At 40.5% G+C, this 20,477-nt stretch overlaps 1 protein-coding gene and 1 long non-coding RNA gene across 5 annotated transcripts in view; one reads left to right on the forward strand and one right to left on the reverse strand.

Annotated features, from left to right (window-relative positions):
* LOC132383599 (phosphatase and actin regulator 4-like) overlaps positions 1–20,477 on the reverse strand; it is a 300,611-nt gene that overhangs the window by 213,054 nt on the left and 67,080 nt on the right. The gene's annotated exons all lie outside the window — the stretch shown is intronic.
* On the forward strand, positions 43–18,133 carry LOC132383604 (uncharacterized). Of its 4 annotated transcripts, XR_009508739.1 has the most exons (4): positions 43–273; positions 1,345–1,454; positions 6,316–10,317; positions 11,419–18,133. It is a non-coding gene; the product is annotated as an uncharacterized LOC132383604 (long non-coding RNA). The 4 variants fall into 4 exon arrangements; XR_009508737.1 differs by having other exon boundaries at positions 6,316–18,133; XR_009508738.1 differs by having other exon boundaries at positions 7,039–18,133.

The raw sequence follows: 20,477 nt of genomic DNA on the forward strand, positions 1-20,477 counted from the left end.
CCTGCGCAAAAGGAAAAGGACACAGAACTACAACCCCCAAGATACTCACAACTCCACATTTTCTCCGCCTCTGTATTCCTCCGCCCATGCGGAAGTTGTGACCAGGTGCAGGAGGGTTGCTGAAGAAGTACATGGGCCTGAAATCAATCTTCTGTTCAACAGAAATATCTTAAAGACTAAACTGTTAAGGGAGGCATTAAAACTCTGTACGTCAAAAACATGAAATATGTAATTGCGTGGGATTGTCAAGTCCTTGTAGATCTTCAAGTTAAGGTATATTTGTTTCTAAGATTGTTTTCAAGTTAATGTACTGTCCTAATACAAAAAAATCAGTTTTTTAAAAAAATTGGCTTTCTTTTTATTACTGCCCCTCTCTGATTGTCTTTGATGTTGAGCCAACTCAAACCACTACAGGTTTTCAGAGTAGGATACTTCCACAATGCTGTTGGGTAAAACATTCCAGGATTCAGAACAGCAACGATGAATGTAATGGGTTTCCAAGTCAATTTCATGTGCAGTTTGCATGGGAACCTGTAGATGTTCATGTGGTACCTGCTGCCCACTTCCTTCTTGGTGGAAGATTAGATTGTGAGGACACTCAGTCCTCATTTAATGTCATTTAGTAATGCATGCATTAAGAAATGATACAATGTTCCTCCAGTATGATATCACAAAAGCACAAGACAGACCAAGACTAACTTAGAAAAACCACATAATTATAACATATAGTTACAACAGTGCAAAGCAATGCCGTAATTTGATAAGGGCAGATCATGGACACTGTAAAAGAAAGTCTCAAAGTCCTCGATAGCCTATCATCTCACGTAGACGGTAGAAGGAAGAAAAACTCTTCCTGCTATGAACCTCCAGCACTGCAAAGCTTCCCGATGCAGCCTCTGGAAGCATCCGACCACAGTCAACTCTGTGTCCATCCGAGAAACTTCGAGCATATAAATTGGACACATAACAGAGGTGCACACTGAAGCCTTTGTGCATCAGTGTGGAGAGAATCAATAGAGAGATCAATGGGGTACTGACTTCACCTCAAAATTTCTTGCTGAACTGCAGCCAAATTAGAGGACAAATAGAAACTATTCAGTCTGTAGTGCCTGCACTCCAGAATTGGTGTCACCCCAAACTCAGTAAGCAAGGTGCAACATACAAATAAAGTATTTGTTTGCACATGTATAAAGTATTAACTCCAGATCATTATAGACTTGTTCACCGAAGTATAAGGGAGATAGGGCCCTGCAATCAGTGTCCAGAAGTCATTCGTCAAAGTCAAGGCATTATCAAAGTATGTATACATTACCATATACAACAATGTGATTCATTTTCTTGCAGGCATTTACAGGAAGACAAAGAAGTACAATGAAATTTATGAATATATATATTTGTAAACAAAGACTGACAAACAGCCAATATGCAGAAGAAAATGAACTCTGCAAATAAAAGTAAGTAAATAAATCATACTGAGAATATGAGTAGTAGGACCCTTGGAAATGAATTTGTATGTTGTGGAATCAGTTCACTGCTCAGTTAAGTGAAGTTATTCATGTTGGTTCAAGAACCAGAGGGACCCAAGGCTCCAGTGCCTCTTTCCTTATGGCAGCAATGATAAGAGCACATGGCTTGGATGGTGGGGATCTTTGATGACGTTTGCTGCTTTCCTGAACAGAGGTCCATGTTGATGTACTCAATGGCGGGGAGGGTTTTGCCTGTGATGGATTGGGATGTATCCATGGCTTTCTGTAGGTTTTTCTATTCCTGGGCATGAAATTGGATCTTACATCTAAAATAAATAGGTATAAATAGCAAGGAGGCATGTTCCTATTTTTTATTTATTGGGTGTGTACATCATTGACAATGTTAGAATTTAAATCCTTCCTTAATTGTCCCTGAGAAGGTTGTCATGAACTGTTATAATCTTGTGTTGAAGGTGGTCCCAGAACACTGTTAGAATAACCAAACATGAAAAAAAGAAATTGCAGAAAGCAAAAGAAAAACTACTGGAGATAGAGTTTCATGCAGTATCCGTGAAGACAAAGAATGAGACAGCATTTTGGGTTGAGATTGGACATCAGAACTAGGAATGTAAACTGTAAAAGAGAGTGATGGGAAGGAGTGAGGCAGGAGCTGGTGAAAGATAAATGGATCTAGACATGGAAAGGAAATTGGAGACTATGGTGTTTCTATGCACTTGCCCTTGCTCTCTTAAGTGTGGATGTCATGGGTTTAGGAAATGCTGTTAAAGAAGCTTGAGTGTGAAATATCAGAGCATCGGATCGAGCATTAAATGGTTGAAGAAGAGAATGCTTAGAGTGTTGAATGAGGTACTAATTAAACTAGAATGTTGTTGTCACTGGTGCAGACAATTAAAGGTTACTACATCACTGTCCTGACCAGTACACAATAGATGTTGGAAATATTTGGGTAATCAATAAGTCACCACCAAATACCAATTCTCTGATCTGCTCTTGTTTTTAAACAACAGGTATCACAGATTAGTACCAATCCCACAAATATAACCACAATGGCTACTCTTATTGTTCCAAAAACATCCAACAGCACTTCACAGGAGTTTTATGTAATCAAAAACTGAGACTAAGCCAAAAGAATATGTTTTAGTTCAGACAATCTAAATCTTAGTCATAGAGGTAGGTTTCAAGGATAGTCCAAAAGGAGGGAAGAGGAAGAGACACAGAGAGATTTAGGAAGGAATTCCAAGGCTTAGACCTTTGCTTAGCCACCACCACCACCAGGGACTGAACAACTGGTAAATGTCTTGTGGTCAGAAATGGAGGGGTGCAGATACGTTGGTGAGGAGTGTAGATGGACTTGAAAGTGGTGAGAAGGATTGTAAAGACTGTGATGAGAATTTATTCTGGTATATGTTCTGGTATTTTTAAATTTAATTTATTTTATTTAGAGATACATCACAGAACAGTCCCTTATGGCCCAAAGAGCCATACCGCCCAGCAACACACCTAATCATAGGACAATTTACAACAATTAATTAACCTAGCAACCAGCTTGTCTTTGCACTGTGGGAAGAAACTAGAGAACCCAGGGTAAAATCACACACTGACAGAAAGGACATACAAACTTCTAACAGAGAACCGTGGCATTGAACTCCAACACCCTGCGCTGTAATGGCGTCATGCTAACCACCACACTACCGTAGCGCCTTGAAGTGGAACACTATGTACTTCTGCAAGCACTGGGTACAATGGATCAAATATTTGGTTGGTAGCTGAGGGAATATTATGAGGGAGGTTGAACACAAAGCTTAATCATCTGATCAGATGATCAGATACGAGGTCCGAACAACTCACCAAACAGGATATTGAGATTGTGGGCAGCCTGCTTCAGTTTCCAAGAGATGCCAGGGAGGTTGTCACAGTGTTCAAAGTTCTGATCATCTGATACACATTGAAGTAAATCAGTAGTCAGAGGAGCATTCGAGAGAGCTATATCTGAGGATTCCAGGTGTCAAAAATGATGACTATGTGGAAACGAATGCCTGTTGGCTGAGAAGGAGCACATAGAAATAAAAGATGGATTCATCCTTGGAAATCATCTGTGATGACTGTTAACATTTCTGGTCAGTGGGGACCTCCAGGTTATTGTTGGCTGGAGGGCTCAGTGAATTGAAGGAACTGTGCCTCACTGGACTGTGCTGTGTTTTAGCTGGTGGAGTCATTGACGCACAGTTCCAGCAATCAAATTCCAATCCTGGCCTCCGACGCTGTCTGCCAGATGTTTGCACATCCTCTCAGGGTAGGTTTTCAGATGTTCAGATTTTCTTCCATGTCTTACATCCCAGGATCACAGGGTCATTGGCTATTGTAAATTGCTATTACAGTGTAGATCGGTAATAGAGTGTGTGTGTGTGTGTGTGTGTGTGTGTGTGTGTGTGTGTGTGTGTGTGTGTGTGCGCGCGCACTCGCGCACATGCATGCATTGGAACTAGGGACTGAATGGGAGTTTTGAAGAATGTGGGGAATCAACAGGGACCCCAAAGATCCAGGATATGCTCTCTTCTCGCTGTTGCCATCAGAAAGGAGGTACAGGAGCAAAACGACCATAAGGCCATAAGATATAGGAGCAGAATAAGGCCATTTGACCCATTGGGTTTGCTCCATCATTTCACCATGGCTGATCCAATTTTCCTCTCAGCTCCAATCTTCTGCCTTCTTCCCACATCTCTCCATGCCCTGACCTGTAAAGAATCTGTCAACCTCTGCCTTAAATGTGCACAAATATTTGGCCTCCACATCTGTCTGTGGCACAGAATACCATAGATTCACCACACTCTGGCTAAGAAATTCCTCTTCATCTCCGTTCTAAAAGGACACCCCTCTATTCTGAGGCTGTGTCCTCTGGTCTTAGACTCTCCCACCGTAGGAAACATCCTCTCTACATCCACCTTTTCAAGGCCTTTCACCATTCAATAGGTTTCAATGAGGTCACCCCTCATTTTTCTAAATTCTAGTGAATACAGGCCCAGAGCCATCATACACTCTTCATACGACAAGAAATTCAATCCTGAAATAATTTTCGTGAGCCTCCTCTTCAGTTTCAGCACATCCTTTCTGAGATAAGGGGCCCAAAATTGTTCACAATACTTCAAGAGTGGCCTCTCCAGTACTTCATAAAGTCTCAACATTACATCCTTGTGTTTATATTCTCATCCTCTTGAAATAAATGTGAACATTGCATTTGTCATCCTCACCACGGACTCAAACTGCAAATTAATCTTCAGAGAATCCTGCCCAAGGATGCCCAAGTCCTTTTGCATCTTAGTTTTTTGTATTTACTCTCCGCATAGAAAACAATTAACCCTTTCATTTCTTCTACCAAAGTACATGACCGTACACTTCTAGTCACTGTATTCCATCTGTCATTTCTTTGCCCATTCTCCTAATCTTTCTAGGTCCTTCTGTAGCCTTTCTACTTCCTGAAAACTACCTGTCCCTGCACCTATCTTCATATTAAATCATTGACATATAACATGAAAAGAATCAGTCCCAATCCAGACCCCTGTGGAACACTAATCTCCAGCAACCAGTCAGAAAAGTGTCCCATTATTCCACCCTTTGCCTCCTGCCATTCAGCCACTGCTTTATCCATGCTAGATACTTTCCTGTAATACTATGGGCTCGTAGCTTGTTAATCAGCCTCATGTGTGCCACCTTGTCAAAGGCCTTGTGAATATCTAACTATACAACATCAAACTATTCTCCTTTGTCTATCCTGCTTTTTATTTCTTCAAAGAATTCTAACAGATTTTTCAGGCTAGATTTTCCTTTGAGGAAGCCATGCTGGGGCCTCTTTTATCATGCACCTCCAAGTACCTTGTGACCTCATGCTTTATACTCAACTCCAACACATTCACACTGAGGTCTGACTAACTGGCCTATAGTTTCCTTTCTTCTGCTTCTCTCCCTTCTTGAAGAGTGGAGTGACATTTGCAATTTTCTAGTCTTTCAGAACCATTCCAGAATCTAATGATTCTTGAAAGATCATTGCTAATGCCTCCACAAATTCTTCAGCCACCTCTTTCAGAACTCTAAGGTGTACACTATCTGGCCCAGGTGACTTACCTATCTTCAGACCTTTCAGCATCCCAAGAACATTCACTCTAGTAATGGTAGCTTGACACACTTCATACTTGATTTCATTTTTTACCAACAGGGCATTGCCACCCCCTCTGCTTTCCCGCCTATCCTTTTGATACAATGTGTATCATTGGACATTAGGCTCCCAGCTATAATCTTCTTTCAACCATGATTCAGTGATACCTACAACATCATACCCGCTAATCTGCAACTATCCTACAAGTTCATCTACTTTGTTCTGTATACTGTGCACATTCAAATAAAACACCTTTAGACTTGTATTCACCTTTTTATGATTCTGTCCGCCTTTTACTTTTCAACTTATCCTGTTGACTGCAATTTTGCCTTATCAACAGCCTCTCCTTTCTGCACATTGCCTCTGTTTTTAAACCAGCTACCTCATCTTCATCTGCCTTTCCTATGACACTTCTTGCAATGAAATATATGCAGCTCAGGACACTCGTCATACCATGCTCAACCTTTTGGTTCCTAACTTTGCCTGAGGTCTTACCAACATCTGCCTCTACAATAACTCTTTTACATTCCATTTGTCAATTTTTTCTCACACGAGTTCAGATGCGCCATACAACTCTTGTACCCCCATTCAATTCTTGTAAAAATGTTAATATAGTAATATAGACATATTTAGCATTTTTACATGATATGTTGATTTAATGTTATGAATGTACCACAGCTCTGAGGGGCCGAAGCCCCCTCCTTTGTGAGAATCGCAAGATCACTATTGATTTGGGTCAGGAGGCCCAGGAAATGAGAGAGAGACGTGCAGGATGTCACGTTTCTCTCCCCCCCCCCCCCCCCCCACCCATAGCGATGTAAAGCTACGGGACATGGCCATTGTCTCCGGAAGACCAAGTTGTGTATTGAGTACTGTACTATTCATTGAAGCCCCTCAGGGGGTGACCAGAGTGGGCTGGTTGAGGGATTGCATCATCCCAACCTGATTGACATCTGAGACCCCATGAGGAAGTATAAAAGAGGGTCTGGGGAACAACCTCTTCAGACGCACCAGAAGAAACGCTAGCGATCCCGTAATAGCGGGAAGCCATCTGAAGGAAGCCACGTGCGTTCGGTTCCCTTGCCTGGGGGCTGGTGGCTGGTACCACGGAAAACGACTTGGAACTAACAATGGGGAACCAACTCCCCCGACTCAACGGATTGGCCTAATAAAAGACCCGGGCAAGTTTAAAACCGTCTCTCTTAAACCCAAAGAGCTGCAGCTTGAAAGAACAGTGACTTTTATCTTTCCATCGGACAATACAATATCCCCTAGACAAACGATAGAGCTATTGCTTAACTGATGATTATTATTATACCCGCGTTTTTAGATTGAGTATTGACGACGTATATTATCTGAATGTCTGTATTAATCTTGTTTTGTGTCCCTTTATAAATAAAGACTTTTAAAAATAGTACCATCAGACTTCAACGGACCTCTCTATCTTTGCTGGTAAGTGATCCAGTTACAGGAATTTCGTAACAATATAAAAACAAGATAAACATTACTTACCTTAATGAGACTTTTAACAAATCTATTTTGTCTTCTTTTGATTTCTTCCTTTTTCTTATTCACTTATTCTTTCCGTAACTCAGACCCAAGCACTAGCTTCAGTTTTCCTTCTATTTCAGTCTGATGTTGTGTTTTATAGAGTCTATTAAGATCTTCTATTATGTGAGAAAGTGTTTTCACAAACAATGCACAACAGTTTTCCTGACGGACCTCCTATAAATAAGAACTCATTTTCCCACTGTTCATTGAATTCACGCTTGCTATCACTTTCTGCTTTTCTTTTGCTTATTTTCTTTTGCACTGTGTTGGGTAACTAAATGTAAAAACAAGGTTTAATTTTTGAAAAAGTACAAAACTACAGATGTTCACAAAGGACGAACAGAGCACAACTCCATAGTGCACGAGTGTCATTTGTAAACTTGCAAAAACCTACAACGCACTGCTGGTGCAGACGCCTGGTGCCTCAGGATCAAACAGTTAGGTAATGACAGAACAAAAGTCCTTCTTTCCTAGTTTAACTCATTGAACATTTTTTAAAATTGAAAATAGATTAATGTGAAAGAACATAACATTTGCCAAAAGATGTGCACAAATTACGAAGATGTGCATAATAAAATCGCTAAAAATAGTTGCTAAGTTTTAGATTTATTCTCAGTAAAACCCATTTCTAGTTCTAAGCTACTTGAATTCCTGTTATAGATATTTTTTCTACCAATTGGTTTTTGGTTAATACTTTTTGCATGAGTAGGCTTACTTTTTTATTATTATCACTGGGGTGCAATGCACCGCTTCTAATCATCCAAAGTGCCTCTTTTGGCGCATGGCCATATGTTGGCCATTCCTGCTCTACAACATCTCCATTAACTATTTTGGCATTTGGGTTCCCATTTCCCTGCAAATTCTAGTTTAAACCCCACTGTGCAGCATTAGCAAACCTTCCCGCTTAAAGCATCAGGATTCAAACCACCAAGTTCCAGAACAGTTCCTACCTCTCAACCATCAGATTCTTGAACCAAATGGGTAACTTCACTCAGCTTCACATGCCCCAACTTTGAAATGTTCACACAACCAATGGATTCACTTTCAAGAACTTTTCATCTCATGTTCCGTATATTTACTGCCTGTTATTTATTATTATTATTTCTTTCTTTCTTTTTGTATTTTCACAGTTTGTTGTCTCTGTACTCTGGTTGAACGCCCAAGCTGGGCTGTCTTTCATTGATTCTGTTATGGTTATTATTCTTAGATTTATTGAGTATGCTCACAAGGAAATGAATCTCAGGGTAATATATGGTGACATACATGTACTTTGACAATAAATTTTCTTTGAACTTTGAGAATAAATTGTCTAGGATTGGCTAAGTGTCAAAATGGGCATTTTTGCTGATGGGCACAGACTTGGTGGGCTGATGGATCTGTTTACCTTTTCCGCACTTTTCTCTGATCCTGTGACACGTTGACAATGGTTGTTGTCTGCAACTTATATTAGTATGAATGTGCTTGCCAGTGAACAGGGAAGGCTTGAAGGTTATTCAGGTCTTGTTGCATACTTTGCCATGAACTATTTGTGCAAATGGATATAATTGTTGTGTTATCATCTGCTGAGAACAATATCAGTAGATTGATGTTAATTGACGGCACAGATAAAAACTGTGTGGTGGAAAGTGTGCTGACTGGCTGCATTGCAGCCTAATATTGGAACGCCAATGCTTTTGACAGAAAGTCCTACAAATGGTAGTGGATTTGGCTGAGTACATCATAGGTAAAACCCTCCTAACCATTAAGCACATCTGCATGCAACATTGGTGTAAGAAAGCGTCATCCATCATCAAAGGTCCTTGCCTCTTTTCTCACTGCTGCCATCAGGTAGAAGGTACAAGTGCCTCAGAACCCACACCACCAGTTTCAAAAACAGTTACTGCCCCTCACCATTAGGCTTTTGAACAAAATGGAATAACTACACTCATTTAAGGACTCTTTTATTTTGTGTTCATTTTTTATTGCTGTTTATTTATTATTTACACTTGCGTAATTTGTTTTCCTTATCCACTCGTTCCCTTCCCACTGATCTCCCTTCTGGCACTTATCCTTGTAAGCGGAACAAGTGCTACACCTGCCTTTACACTTCCTCCCTCACCACCATTCAGGGCCCCAGACAGTCCTACCAGGTGAGGCGACACTTCACCTGTGAGTCAGCTGGTGTGGTATACTGCGTCCGGTGCTCCCGGTGTGGCCCTTTATATATTGGTGAGACCCAGCACAGACTGGGAGACCATTTCGCTGAACACCTACGCTCTGTCCACCAGAGAAAGCAGGATCTCCCAGTGACCACACATTTTAATTCCACGTCCCATTTCCATTCGGATATGTCTATCCATGGCCTCCTCTACTGTCAAAATGAATCCAAGCTCAGGTTGGAGGAACAACACCTTATATACCGGCTGGGTAGCCTCCGACCTGATGGCATGAACATTGACTTCTCTAATTTCTGTTAATGCCCTTCCTCCCCTTCTTACCCCATCCCTGACATACTTAGTTGTTTTTTTTTCTCTCTCTCTCCACCCATCACTCTGCCTGTTCTCCATCTCCTTCGGGTGCTTCCCCCACCCCCTTTCTTTCTCTGAGGCCTCCCGTCCCATGATCCTTTCCCTTCTCCAGCTCTGTATCACTTTTGCCAATCACCTTTCCAGCTCTTAGCTTCATCCCACCCCCTCCTGTCTTCTCCTATCATTTTGCATTTCCCCCTCCCCCCACTACTTTCAAATCTCTTACTATCATTCCTTTCAGTTAGTGCTGACGAAGGGTCTCGGCCCGAAACGTCGACAGTGCTTCTCCTTATAGATGCTGCCTGGCATTTTGTGTGTGTTGCGTAATTTGTTTACTATTTACAGATCCTGTTTACAGTTACTGTTCTATAGATTTGCTATGTATGCCCACAGAAAAAGAATCTCCGGGTCGTATGTGGTGACATGTATGTACTCTGACAAATAAATTTTACTTTGAAATCTGAACTTTGAGACTGCAGATGCTGGAGTTTGGAGCAGATGGAGAGCAATCTGCTGAAAGATAAAAACCTTTAATTGTACAACTATCAAGAGGGCTGGGTTCACAGAAGAATTTGCATCTGCAAAGCATTTTTGTTAACATGCTGTGCCCATGGTTTTACAGGTAAGGAATTGACTTGAATTGAATTGACTTTATTATTGCTTACATCCTTCGAATACATGAGGAGTAAATATCTTCAGGTTACATCTCCGTTCAAATGTGCAATGTGCAATTATAATAATTTATAATAAATATTATGTACAACAGGATAGACAATATATCATAGAAATACAGTTGCGTCAGCATGAATTAAGCAGTCTGATGGCCTGGTAGAAGTAGCTGTCCTGGAGCCTGTTGGTCCTGGCTTTTATGTGTGCCGTTGCCCAGATGGTAGCAGCTGAAACAGTTCGTGGCTGGGGTGACTCAGGTCTCCGATGATTCTTCAGGCCCTTTTTACACACTTGTCTTTGTAAATGTCCTGAATAGTGGGAAGTTCACATCTACAGCTGCATTGGGTTGTCTGCACCACTCTCTGCAGAGTCCTACGATTGAGGGAGGTACAGTTCCCATATCAGGCAGTGATGCAGCCAGTCAGGATGCTCTCAATTGTGCCCCTATAGGAAGAATCTGGGGGGCCATACCAAACTTCTTCAACCATCTGAGGTGAAAGAGGTGCTGTTGTGCCTTTTTCCATCACAGAGCCGGTATGTACAGACCACAGAAATGTACAGAAATCTTTCATGATGTTTATGCCAGGGAACATAAAGCTGTTCACTCTCTCAACCCCAGATCCATTGATGTCTATAGGGGGTTAGCCTGTTTCCATTCCTCCTGTAGGCCACAACCAGCTCCTTTGTTTTTGCAACGTTGAGGGAGAGGCTGTTTTCTCGACACCATTGTGTCAGGGTGATGAAGTTCTTTTGCAGTGTAATCACTTCACATATTCTAGTTACCAGTTTTTAATCTGATGAGGTAATTATTCCTCCACCATAATGGGACAGAGAGGAGAATGCTACTTAAACCACTATATTTCAAATATCCAAAAAATAATCCATTGTTTCTCCCATTTCAACACAGCATTCAACATGATGATATATGCACAGCACAGGAGAATGTTATTTGGCCCTCTTTGACATTGCTACAGTATCTATTCAGCTTCTCTTTGGTCATTGCCTGCAAAGTTTTCCTTTACATTATCAAATTGTTTCTTATTCTCTCCTCTAGGTTCTAATCCACATATGTTAATGTAAAGAAGAACTTCCTGATAATCAGCCTGAATTATTGCTCCTTGTAACACTGCTGGAACTTAATTGTTCTTTGCTCATATAAACCGAGTAAAGCTGCCTACATGGATTATAAAATTAGTAGTAATCTTTTTTATGAGGACTGGGTTATGCTGTCTTTTAGAAACGGAGCAATTGTTTTAAATTTTTTAATTAATCAAAAATTATAGCATATAGCAGTCTCTTCTTGTTTGTCAATCAATGCAAGGAAAATCAAATGACATGATAAGGACATATAGCTTCCCTAAAATTTGTACCCTAATAATGCTTCATGAGAGAATACCCACACCTTAATATAATCTCCATCAAAATCCCCCATGATTTCCTTTATCATCTCCCCATGGTAACATCCAAGATTTGCTATTATATTTCTCTCATCACGCATTTTATATATAACTATTACACAGATAGAGTGGGAGTTTATACAAAAGACACACAGCAGGGAAACCAAGCAACAAAATATGTCACTATGTTGACTTCATGTCAAAGTGCCACAGGAACTTGAGACTTTGGATGAATGCCTACATGAAGCTACTGAGCTGGAGTCTGCCATGGTAAAAATGAAAACTTGGCAGTGGAATCCAGGGATGAAGGACCATATGTTAACTTGCTCTTTTATTTTCCTTGACCGGTGCAATTAAGTTTAGGAATCTGGAACGTTTCACTCCATGTCCCTTTGAAGACAGTACTGATGCATGGCGCAGTGGTTGCTTCTTAGATAAGAAGATATCCTCCATTGCCTTCATCCCCAACACTGGAGATTACGTAGATGCTGGAAACCTTGAGCAACACACAGAAAATGCTGGAGAAACTGAGCAAGTCGGGAAGCATCTATGAAGGGGATTAAGTCCACCCCTCCCTCACCCACCCACCTTTCCCCTCACCTGGTCTCACCTGCCAGCTTGTACTTCTCCCCATCTTTTCTGCTACCTTCTTATTCTGGCTTCTGGCCCTTCCTTTCCAGTCTTGATGAAGGGTCTTGGACCAAAATATCAATAATTTATTCCTCACCATAGATGCTTCCCGTGTTGCTGAATTTCTCCAGTATTGTGTATGTGTTGCTCCATTGTCTTAACTCCAGTCCAGATTTTGGAATCTGTTCTCTTTTATTATCAATCTGAATGACTGAGTCATCGATTTCAAGCAATTAAAACAAAACTGCTCCTCTTTTAAACCTACACAAAAACAGTTAACTCCAACTGAGTGAAATTGAACTGCATCAAGTCTACTCACAGTATCTGTGTCCATTACGTTCTCTAATCCCTCCAGTGTCTACCAGTCATGAAAGCTTTTAAGAGTACAAGCAGACAGAAACATTCCTGCTGGCATGCCCCATGTTCCATGACGTATTCTGAACAGATCAGAGGCTAAGATTTATCCACCATGTAGGCTTTCAAAGTCACTTGGAAGAACAAGGAGCCAATGGAACTTCCAGGGGTTGTACTTCTCACCACCTTTTGTGTTCTGATGAGAAGGGGCACTCCTGTGAGGACCTTCATGTATTACTGGAGTATCAGGGCTACTTTACACTCCTTTTGAAGGGGGCTGATATTCACAACGTCTCAGATTGTGCATTTGCTAAGGTTTGTGAATAGATGGTTGACATGGAGCGATGGTGCAGGAAAGCAGTTTCCATTATCAGGGACTCCCACCACCCAGGACATACTCTCTTCTCAACTCTGCCATTAGGAAGAAGATACAGGGCCTCAGGGCTTACATCAGCAGGCATCAGGCTCTTGAACCAAAGTGGATAACTTCACTTGTCTAAAATCTATCGAGCTACTTTCAATGCCTCTTCACCTCATGTTCTCAATATTTATTGCTTAATTATTTATTATTAATATCGTATTTTTATTTTGTCTCAGCTGAAACTGGTAAAACTAGCATACTCATTTGTCAATTGCTAGGATTGTTAATACTGTGGCTTTTTGGAGATTTACATAAATATTGCTGCTTAGGGATAATTGTTAAATGCTATTTTATAGTGACCTTGGGATAATACCAGTTGTAGATATTACTATTGATACAATGTATACCCTGCTTATGTTCCATAGCCTTTCAATATCTTCAGGACTGAAAAAGGGTCTTGGCCCAAAATGTTGACTATTTACTCTTTTCCATAGATGCTGCCTGGCCTGTTGAGTTCCTCCAGTATTTTGTGTGTATTGCAAAGTTGAAAAATGTTGAGATAAATGTTGTGCTTTCCATTGAAAGTAATAGATTATAGAAATTCCTGATGAAATGCCACAGCACAACAATAAAACAAAAGCAAGGCTAATTTTAGCTCAGAATCCTGCTTACACAATTACATTGCACACAAATTCTCTGCCCTCTTGAATTAGTTTCAGCTATAGTTAGCAGGGTTAGTTTGTTCTGATGTCACATTGCCTGGGTGTCAAGTAACTTCAAATATTTTAATAATAACACAGATACACTCCAACATTATACATTATTTAAGACATTCAAGATTATAAACAAATAACTAGTAATTCATTTCATGATTGCTTCTGCTTTTGTTTGTACAGAAGAGTCAATGGATTAGCTGACATAAAAGCAGTCAATCACCTCTTAAAGCCCATTAGAAGACCACAAAGAAGCTTTGACACAACAAGCTGTTTCATAATTGCTAACAGCTGAAAATGGCCAGCATGTTCACCCAAATAACATGAAAATGATAAAAGTGTGTGTCAGAGACATGAACTATTGCATACGTTATGTATGTGACAGATCTCTGCAGCCACTCTCCTCTTGTGTTTACACAAAACCCTGAAAAAGGCTTATTTTTTGTTAATCCAAGTTCCCTTTGTAAATTATACCAGAATGTGTCTCCAACGGCCTTTCAGCAAGAGTTGTGGACTCCAGAATATTAATGGTTTTGTTTCCCTCTTGCCATCTGGCATGTTCAACATATCCTTTATTTTCTTTTCTGTTTCAGATTTTCAGAACTTGTAGTAAGTTAGAAACATGGAAAACCTAAGGCACAATACAGGCCCTTTGGCCCACAATGATGTGCTGAACATGTACTTACGTTAGAAATTACCTAGGGTTACCCATAGCCCTCTATTTTTCTAAGCTCCATCTACCTATCCAGGAGCCTCTTAAACAACCCTATCGTATCTGCCTCCACCACCATTGCTGGCAGCCCATTCCACGTATTTTTGCTTTAGGAAGTTTGCTTCCAAATCATTATAGCTCACTGGGAGCGAAAGTAGTTTTCTTTTGTCTCCTCTGGTTCCATTGATGATTATTTCTGATCTCTGGCATCTGATTATTGATGCTATTGACCTATTTGGAAAGATTTTTCAAAGAAGTCTGGGGAGTGGGGCTGAGGAGGGGGAAAAAAAAGATCAGCCATGATTGAATGGTGGAGCAGATTTGATAGTCAAATAGCCTAATTCTGCTCCTATGTCTTATGGTCTTATGGTTTTACTTTGTAATTCTTGACTTAGCTAACAATGTGATATGTTAAAATCCTGACGAAGGGTCTCGGCCAAAACATTGTCTGTACTCTTTCCATAGATGCTGAGCTCCTCCACAATTTTGTGTGCTATGTGAAATGCATTCTCAGATTTTACAGTGAGTGAACCTAAAGTGTAGAAAGGGGAGAATGAAAACACTCATATAATGAATAGAAGTTTTAGGTTTGACTGAATGCCAGAGATTTTGCTAACGCTAGAACTCCAAAGTAACACACACAAAGTGTCGGGGCCGGAGGCGAGGGACTGGCGGGTGCAGCTTGCTGCTCTGCAGTCTGAGGCTGAAGCATGCAACTACGGGCCCCTGAATCGGCTGCCAGGCGTGGCTTCGTGTCTGTGACTCACTCTTGTGAATTTCAGTTCAGAATGCTAGTTCTTACTTTTATTGTTTGCACAATTTGTTTTTTTTCCTCTGTACATTGGGCGTTTGACTGTCTTCTTTTTTTAATGGGTTCTATTGGGTTTCTTTGTTCTGTGGCTGCCTGTAAGGAAACAAATCTCAAGGTTGTGTAAAGTACACATACTTTGATGATAAATGTGCTTTAAACTTTGAATTCGGCTGGTCAGGGGAGGAATAAGGAGCCGATGTTTTGGCTGAGACCCTTCAATTTGACCATTTTTCTGCATTGTGTGATTCTGGCTAATTTGCATTCTGGGTGGAATGGACTATCAAGGAAGGCTTTTGTTTCAGAAAACTCAGTAGAGAGAGAGATGCCTGTAAAATAATTTGACAATGCGATAAGTGTGATGTTGTTGATTATTGTATTGTCGTTGTTCAGTCGTTTAGTTGAGTCCGACTCTTTGTGACCTCATGGACCATAGGGTCCATAAGGTTTTCATGGCAGGTAGATTGCCAGGCCTTTCTTCTGCACAGATACTGCTGCTGCCCAGGTTGGAACCCGCCTGGTTTTGAACTCTGGACCATCTGCCTTGAAGTCCAGTGCTGATGCCACTGCACCACCAGTTGGCCCATTATTGCATATTACATTAATTTTCTCAGGAATTAGTTACAGTCACAAATAAAAAGCATAATAAGGGTTTGAGACAAATAACACTTCAGTCATAGTGGGTTAGTCCATGAGGAAAAACCAGTGGAAGGGTATGCACAGTGGAGACTCCTGTGGAGCATAAACATAAGATGGACTAATTAGGGCAAATGGTCTGTCTCCTATTCTGTGTTGCACATAATGTATGATAGTAACATTCTCTGTAAACATAAGGACCCACAAATAATAAAGAATATAAACTTGATTTAGAAGGGTGGATGGAAACCGGTAAGAGAAAAAGTAAAACATGAATGTAATTCCTATCTCTTCACATTTCCTTTCCCAACTAAAGAAGATTCCCGCAACGACAGTGGCATGTTCCATATTGAACACTATTGCAATCCAAATGATACAATCCTGAAACCGTAGAGCCAAAAACAGCAGTGACAATTAACAACGTATCACTCATGATTCATAGGTTACAATGTTTTTCTACATTGCAACAGTTTCAGCACATCAATAGCTGTGAGGCACTTTGGATATCTGTATAGGTTCTATTTAAAAACAAGTCTTTTTCACACTTCATTGAAGGACTTACTTCCTAATTAGTTCTAATCACTGTTCCCTCTAAATTGTGCAGGTGTGCGGCTGCTCAGTAACTGAAATGGCCTTTATTGCCGCACAGCTGGAATTGGATGCCGCTAGAAAAAGTTTACAAAATGTGTAAGATTTTCTTTGTTGTGCTGTATTTCATTTCACTCTAAATAGAAGTATGTGATATTTCAAACAAGAGAAAATCTGCAGATGCTAGAAATCCAAAATAACACACACAAACTGCTGGAGGAACTCAGCAGGTTAGGCAGCATCTATGGAAAAGAGTAAACAGTCGACGTTTTGCAGAGAACATTAACTGTTTACTCTTTTCCATAGATGTGTCCTGGGGTGCTGATTTCCTCCAGTATTTTGTGTGTGATTTTTCAATTTTCATTTTAAAAATTCTCATATGCGTATTGCCAAAAAAAAAACAATACTGCTGTGCAGTTTTCAGCCCATGTCTTAATTTCCTGCTCAGAGCAATGGTTGGTTCAGGCAGCTGTAAAAAATTTAGAGGGAACGTTGGTTCTAATCTTTACAAACATGTATATTACTCAATATTTTTGTGTGCTTTAGATTGGAGCATTAACCTGTTTTTCCAGGGGCTTGTACAATGAGCCTGCCAAGATTTGTACATACGATGGTAAATGCTTCCTTACATTTTAGCATGATTGAATTATGAGGCTCTCGTTAGTCTCGTTAGATATTGAGTCCTCGTTGTTTACAAGCCTGTACGCAAGCTAGGGAAGTACAATATGGAGAGCAGGTTGTTGCACAGACAGCAGGCTCCCCCTTTCCATGCATTTGATGAACCTAAAGGAATGAGTTCAAGAGTTCCCAGTCAGCATAGAACTCAACATGGGACTGCCATAGAAGTTCCAGCTCCGGATTTTTCCACAAAGTTTACACCTGAGTTCTTTCCTATGAGTGGATATAGCCACAAGACAGCAGAAGTTTGTGATCAGAGTTTTCCTTCTCCAAGGTGAGCTGCCAATCACAGCAGGTGAGCTCCATCTGACCAAAGCAACGGGTTTTAAGGTGACAGTAACCCACCTTTGCCCCTTATCCTGTCAGTAGAAATGGTTCCACTGGGCTTACTAGTTGAGCCACACGTGAAGGCCAGGAGCTGGACTTGGATGTCAGAGTCTATTTGAAGCACACACCTTTGGGAGCACTTAATTGGTAGTGGGAGTTTGTCTTGATTACCCCCGCTGGCTATGACAACCTTAAAGAACCAATTTGATCAGACCTATTGACAAGGAAGGAAGACACAGTAATAAACTTGTCTCTTTCTGGATACAGCCTAATCTTTGCTCAGATGATATTTACATCCTTAACATTTTCACTTGGATAGTCTCAAAAGCTACAGGAGGAAAAACAGATCTTTCAGCCCAACTGCCTAGGCTAGGAGGAATTGTCAATGTTTTGATTAGAAACCCTACATCTGCAATCTTTTGTGTTTTTATACCTGAGGCTAGTGTTTATATTCCCTAGATCCTCTTAGTACATCCAGCGAGTCCTGATTCCATCGTTTAGGGTTTTAAGAATGTGTGGGAATTCAGCACCAGGAAAAAACATTCTGTAAGAAGCTCCATTCTTGCTGCCCCTGGAAGCAAAATTAGAAATTTTCAGCTGGTATTTTATGTTTATGATTCACCATGCTCCATTCATTAAGTAAACGACAACAGCTGTCATAAGGCTCAGTTACACCCACACACACACACACATGCACAACAGGATAGGACTTTTGGAACAACAAGCCCTTTCATTCTGTTAAAGACAGTTTCATGGTGATTTTAAAGGGCTGCTGCTAGTAGTAATCACAGTTACACCAGAGCTCAGTCTGGTGCTGAAGCACCTGTTATTTCAACACAGCCTAACAGCTGACTGCAAGGGAATGATGTTGAGCAGGGAACATCAGTACTAACCTGACTCCTATGCATTCTTCCTACATAAAGAAAACCAGTTTTCTCAGTTACATTCTACACCTTACATAAAATCAAAGAATGATTACTACATGAAAATAGAAATAAGAATGATATAATAGCAATAACTGAAACCTGGCTGACCACAAAGGATGGTGATGAATATAGTATTAAAGGATATACTTTACTTAGGAAAGAAAGGCAAGCTTGTAAAGGTGAAGGAGTAGCCATATACATAAGAAAACATTTTAACGCGAGGCTGTTTATGATAGGAGATGAATCGAGAGTTAAGGAAGATAGAAATGCATGGCAAAAGGCAACACTACTATTGTCATGGGGGATTACAATATGCAAGTAGATTAGGAAAATCAGGTTGATACTGGATTACAGGAGGGAGAATTTCTAGAGTGCCTATGAGATGGCTTTTTAGAGCAGCTCATGGTTGAGCCCACTAGAGGATCAACTATTCTGAATTGGGTGTTGTCCAATGAACCAGAATTGATTAGAGATCATAAGGTAAAAGAACCCATAGGGGTAAGTGATCATAATATGATCAAATTCACCCTGAATTCTAAGAAGGAGAAGCTAAAGTCAGATGTATTAATATTACAGTGGAGTAAAGGGAATTACAGAGACATGAGAGAGGAGTTAGCCAGAATTGATTGGAAAAGAACACTGAAGGCAGAGCAATAATGGCAGGAAATTCTGGAAGGAATTCAGAAGGCAAAGGATATACGCATCCCAAATAGGAAGAAGTATTTTAAAGGAAAGATGACACAACTATGGCTAACAAGAGAAGTCAAAGTCAACATAGAATCCAAAGAGAGGGCATATAATAGAGCAAAAAATAGTGGGAAGTTTGAGGATGGGAAAGCTTTTAAAAAAAGCAACAGAAGACAACTAAAAAGTTATTCAGAAGGAATATGAAAGTAAGCTAGCCAATAATATTAAAGAGGGTACCAAAAGTTTCTTCAGATACATAAAGTGTAAATGAGTGGTGAGAGTGGATATTGGACTGCTGGAAAATGATGCTGGAGAGGTAGTAATGGGGGACAATGAAATAACAGATGAACTGAATAAGTATTTTGCATCAGTCTTCACATGTAAGATACTAGGAGTAGGTAGAAGTTCCACGTGTCAAAGGGCATGAAGTGTGTTACCATAACTAGTGAGAAAGTTCTTGGGAAACTGAAAGGCCTAAAGGTAGGTAAGTCACCTGAACCAGAAGGTGTACACTCCAGAGTTATGAAAAAGGAGGCTGAAGAGATAGTAGAGGCATTAGTAATATTCCTTCAAGAGTCACTAGTTTCTGGAATGATTCCTGAAGACAGGAAAATTGCAAATGTCACTCCACTCTTCAAGAAGGGGCAGAGGCAGGAGAAAGGAAACTAAAGGCCAGTTTCTCACCTCAGTGGTTGGGAAGATGTTGGAGTTGATAATTAAGGATGAGGTCTCAAGGTACTTGGAGGCACATGATAAAATAGGCCATAGTCAACATGGTTTCCTCAAGGAAAAATCTTGCCTGACAAATTTGTTGGAATTCTTTGAAGATGTAACAAGTAGGATAGACAAAGGAGAATTGGTTAATGCTGTGTAATTGGATTTTCAGAAGGCCTTTGACAAGGTGCTACACATGAGGCTTCTTAACAAGCTATGAATCCATGGAATTACAGAAAAGATTCTAGCATGGCTAAAGCAATGGCTAATTGGAAGGAGGTGAAGAGTGGGAATAAAGAGTGCCTTTTCTGACTGGCTGCTGGCGATGTTCCACAGGGATCTGTGTTGGGACCGATTCTTTTGACGGTATATGTCAATGATTTGGATGATGAAAGAAGATAAGGAATTTCTTTAGTTAGAGAGTGGTGAATTTGTGGAATTCTTTGCTACAGGCAGTTGTGGAGGCTAAGTCTTTATGTATACTTATGGCAGAGGTTGATAGATTCTTGATTGGACAGGGCATGAAGGGATATGGGGAGAAGGCAGGAGACTGGGACTGAGAGGAATCAGCCATGATGAAAT

The sequence above is a fragment of the Hypanus sabinus genome, chromosome 30 (genome assembly GCF_030144855.1).
Source record: "Hypanus sabinus isolate sHypSab1 chromosome 30, sHypSab1.hap1, whole genome shotgun sequence".
Lineage (NCBI taxonomy): Eukaryota > Metazoa > Chordata > Chondrichthyes > Myliobatiformes > Dasyatidae > Hypanus > Hypanus sabinus.